The sequence below is a fragment of the Pteropus vampyrus genome, unplaced genomic scaffold (genome assembly GCF_000151845.1).
Source record: "Pteropus vampyrus isolate Shadow unplaced genomic scaffold, Pvam_2.0 Scaffold333, whole genome shotgun sequence".
In the NCBI taxonomy this organism is placed as follows: Eukaryota; Metazoa; Chordata; class Mammalia; order Chiroptera; family Pteropodidae; genus Pteropus; species Pteropus vampyrus.
The window spans coordinates 639,791-644,079 of record NW_011889114.1 but is presented as its reverse complement, the minus strand read 5'-3'; the positions used below and the strand labels follow the sequence as shown (position 1 = coordinate 644,079).

General features: G+C 53.2%; 1 protein-coding gene and 1 long non-coding RNA gene across 4 annotated transcripts in view; one reads left to right on the top strand and one right to left on the bottom strand.

The window, feature by feature from the left end:
* LOC105304194 overlaps positions 1-4,262 on the top strand; it is a 6,061-nt gene extending 1,799 nt beyond the window's left edge. Inside the window, exons 1-3 of one of the 3 annotated variants that reach the window (XR_002776806.1) lie at positions 321-2,265; positions 2,356-2,831; positions 3,996-4,262. This is a non-coding gene — a long non-coding RNA (uncharacterized LOC105304194). Of the gene's footprint in view, positions 1-320; positions 2,266-2,355; positions 3,092-3,995 lie in introns of those variants that run through there. The other 2 variants (XR_896976.2, XR_002776807.1) reach the window with 2 other exon arrangements.
* Positions 1-4,289, bottom strand: part of LOC111730735 — a 9,823-nt gene that overhangs the window by 2,271 nt on the left and 3,263 nt on the right. The window lies entirely within an intron of this gene.

Sequence of the window (4,289 nt, the reverse complement as noted above, 5' to 3'; positions counted from 1 at the left end):
CCCCAGCCCTGGGTCCCTGTCTCTCTAGGTCTCTCTCTCTCTCTCTGTCTCTGCTCTCCTGCTATCTCCCTCTCTTTCTGTGTGTGTGTGTGTCTCTCTCTCTCTCGCCATCTCCCTGTCCCCCGGTGTGGCTTTGTGTGCTGGTTACCGGGCTGGAGGATTACTTTAAACCTCTGGCACCATCCATCTCTGCCTAGATTTGTGTCCCTCCCTCCCGCCTCCCTCAGCGGTGCATTTTTAAGTCTCAGTCTCTCTCTCTCTCTCTCCTCTAATTCTGTCTCTGTCTCTGTTTCTGTTTTGTTCTGTGGCCCTTCCCCCTCTCTCCCTCCCTCCCCCGCCTCTCCTCTGTTCCTCTCCCCCTCCAGTCCTGTGGTCTCTCCTCTACTGACCCCAACTGCCCCTTTTCAATCCATCATCCTTGACATTTCCTTCCCTCCACCTCCGGGGAGAAAATTGCATGGAGAGGGCCAGGGAACTGGGAGGTGAAGGGGGAGGAGAGAGAGACAGCTAGTGCCTTGGGAGGCACTGAGAACCAGGCCCCGTCCCTTCCTCCCCCAGCCTGACAGCCTAAAAGTCCTCCCTAATGTCTGGCTTCGATCCTCAGGGGGACAGCAGGACGCAGAGGAGGGGCCGGGGGCCAGCCCTTCCCTATTCCCTGGAGAGACTAGAAGCTGTGTGCTTGGCTGGGGGCGTCGGACTAGAAGAGGGGGTGCCCCCTTCACTGGTCCCCGTGCATTTTCCCACTGGAAGAGAGAGACAGTAAGGCCCCGTGGGCTGTGGATGCCTCGTTCGGATCCCTGTGACCCTACAGCAGCTCGCCACACTGGCGCCTGCAAACCCTCACCCCACAACGTGGAGTTATCACAAGCCAAAGGGACGAGTGCTGGGGGCCAACCCCTGCAAGTGGCCTCCCCATCGGCAGCCGGGAGGTAATGAACAGACACCCCAATTCCTTATTCTGAGGTTGGACACCACGAGAGGGTTCTGCAGTCCCCAGAGGACCCCACTGCCCGTGGGAGGTGACCGGCTCATCCACACACCCTTTAATGGCTTCCTTCCCTGTCTCCCGTCCAGCGTCTCCTGGAATCACCTCCCAAGTAAACCATTTGTCCCCCATCCTTGCCTCGGGCTGGCTTCCGTGGAGCCCAACCTAAGACAAGGAGGGAAGTGATGGGTGGGCACAGAGAGGGCACCAGGAGAGACAAAATCCCCCCGTGAGGGTGAATTGCATGTGTCCGCTCGGCTAGGTAGGCTGTGGTGCCCAGACGTTCAGTCAAACGTTATTCTAGATGTTGCTGTGAAGGTATTTTTCAGATGAGATTACCGTTTACATGAGTAAAGCAGATTACCCTCCATAATGCGGGTGGGCCTCATCCAATCAGTTGAAGGCCTTAAGCGACGAAGACTGAGGAGGTCCCCTGAGAAAGGGAATCCTGCTTCCAGACTGCCTTCGAACTTGAGCTGCAACATCAGCACTTCCCTGGGGGTCCGCCTGCTGTCCTGCTCTGCAGAATGAGGACTTGCCAGCCCTGACAACCACAAAAGCAGTTCTTTAAAATAAATCCCTATCTATATCTATCTATCTATCATCTATCTATCATCTTACTGGTTCTGTTTCTCTGGAGAGCCCTCACTAATACCTCCCAAACCTAAAACATTGTGAGCCTGTGAGATACGGCAAAGAAACAGAATGAACATAAGCGTTTGAGATGGAGCACCCATCCACAGATGAATGGAGGAACAAAAATGTACTCTATTCGTAAGTGGAATATTATGCAGCCATGAAAAGGAGAGAAGCCCTGATCCACGCTACCACGGGGAAGGACTTTGAAAACAGTAAGCTAAGTGACAGAAGCCGGACACAGAAAGCCACGTAGTATGGATTCTGTTTAAGCGAAGGGTCCAGAACAGGCAAATCCAGAGAGGCAGGAAGTAGATGAGCAGGTGCCCGGGTAGAGCAGCGAACAGGGGGTGATCAAAACGTTCTGGACGGTGGCGACAGTTCCACGACATCGTGAATGTGCTAAATGCCACGAATCGTGCACTTGAAATGGTTAAAACGGTAAATTTTATGTTACGTGTATTTTACCACAATTTTTTATAAGAAGAGTTTACAATGTAGAGATACAGAGCAACTAAGAGATGAGAGGCAGGGGCGAGTTAGCTCTCAAGATGGCATATTAGCTTCCTGTGGCTGCTGTCACAAATGAGCACCAATTTGGTGGCTTAAAACGAGACGAGGGTATTCTCCCGCGGCTCTGAAAGGTGAGTGCCCCAGTGGGCCAGGGTCAAGGTGTGAGCAGGGCTGGCTCCCTCCGGAGGCTTAGCGGAGCATCTGTTCCCTGACTCTTCCAGCTTCTGGGGGCTGTGGCATTCCTTGGCCCGTGGCCATGTCGCTCCAGGCTTTAAGGCCGGCATCTTTGAAGAACCTCTGCTCGTCCTGTAACCTCCCTCTGCCTCCATCTGATGAGGATCCACGTGACTGCATTTAGGGCCGACCCAGATGGCCCCTGATGATCTCCCTACTCAAGGTCCTTAACCTAATCACACCTGCAAAGTCTTTTTTTTTTTTTTTTTTTGTCCTAAAAGGACAGGATCAGGACATGGACATCTTTGGGGAGGTTGGCTAGTATTCAGCCCGCCATGAATGACCACCCACAGGCCCTCCCCCCCATCCCACGCGCATGCTCCACCCAGCAATGGGTGGTGTCTGTTTCCCTGCCCTTGGAATCCTGGGACTCGCTTGACCAGCAGAATGTGGCGGAAGTGACCCGAGGCCTTGCAGCTTCCACTGTGGCTCTCTTGGAACCCAGGCGCCATGCTGTTAAGAGGTTGGTTTGGCCAACTAAGGGAGAAAGCGGGGCCACGGGGAGAAAGCCAAGTGGCCTAGACCGCAGACAGCGCCGCCTGCTGGCCACCAGTGCCCACGTCTTGCACGTTCTAGCCCCAGCCAGCCCTGCCCAGGACGTTAAGAGCCACCATCAGTACACAGAATCTTGAGAATCCGGAGGCTATTGTTTGAGCCACCGAGTTTCAGGGTGGTTTGTTACCCAGCAACAGATAGACAGACAGACACACACACACACACACACACACATTTGGAAATGCAGAAAGAGAGAGTGCAGATACAGGTGAGAAAGCAAAGCGGGGGGAGGGGGGAGAGAGATGGAGAGAGACAGACAGACAGACGGACGGAGGGAGAGAGAGATGTGTGGAATTAAGGAAATGGGGGGGACAGGGTCAGAAAGAGACAGAGACCTTTGGAGACAGAGAGAGGGAGAGACAACCGTGCAGAGACAAAATACAAGGAGAGAGACAAACGGTCAAGAAGGACATGGGCTCCTGTCAACAGCCCCGTTTTCAGGAGACAGCCGGCACCAACTGTCAGCCCCGTGAGTGAGTCACCTGAGACATCAGCTAACTGTAGCCTCAGCTGACATCTGACTGCCACTGTGGGAGAGAGTCCAGTGAGAGAGAGGAATTTGTCATTTTAAGCCACCAAGTGTTCGGGTGGTTTTTGTTACGTGGCCATAGACACCCAGAACAAGAAGCTTGGAGGGTCGGGGAAAGGCGGGTGAGGAGTAGGAAGTTGAGGGAGGGGGAGGCCTCGGGCTGCAGGTTTATGTGGAGGAGATGGGCTAAGGACTTGGGGAACCGTCTGGAAAGATGAGGCTGAGGACATGTGAGTTTCAGAGTTAGGGGAAGGTTAGAGGATCAGGACTGGACCCAGCTGGGGGCCCTGATCTTGGAACGGGTGATGCAAAGGCCCTGGAGTGCGCTGGCATGAATTTCAGAGGGGATTTCATCCGGGACCTATAATCCGATCGGCGAGAGTTTCTGAACATCACCTCTGTGCGTTCCTTCAAACCTTTCACAGAAGAGGCCGTGCGCTGTCCTTCCTCATCCAATCTAATCTCTACGCTTCCTTAAAAATCCTCTATGATCTTTTAGCACGATGACTCAGAATAAACACTACTTTTTTTTTTTTTTCCCAGCCCTCTCGGCAGCTAAGTGCGGCCATGAGATTCAGGTCTGGTCACTGAGATATAGAAGGATATGGGTCCTGCACCCCTCCTTCTCGTTGGAATGATGCACTGGAGGTGAGCCATCTGGGACTAAGCAGATGACGGCATACTGTGACTTCGTCAGAGCAACAGGACAGAAGAAACGCGGCTGTTTTTATCATCCTCGTGAAATAGAATTTGCCATACCACACGTGGACTGTTCCACGAGAGAGAAATAAATCCATCTTATTTAAATCACGATTATTTTGGCTCCTTGTTCATCAC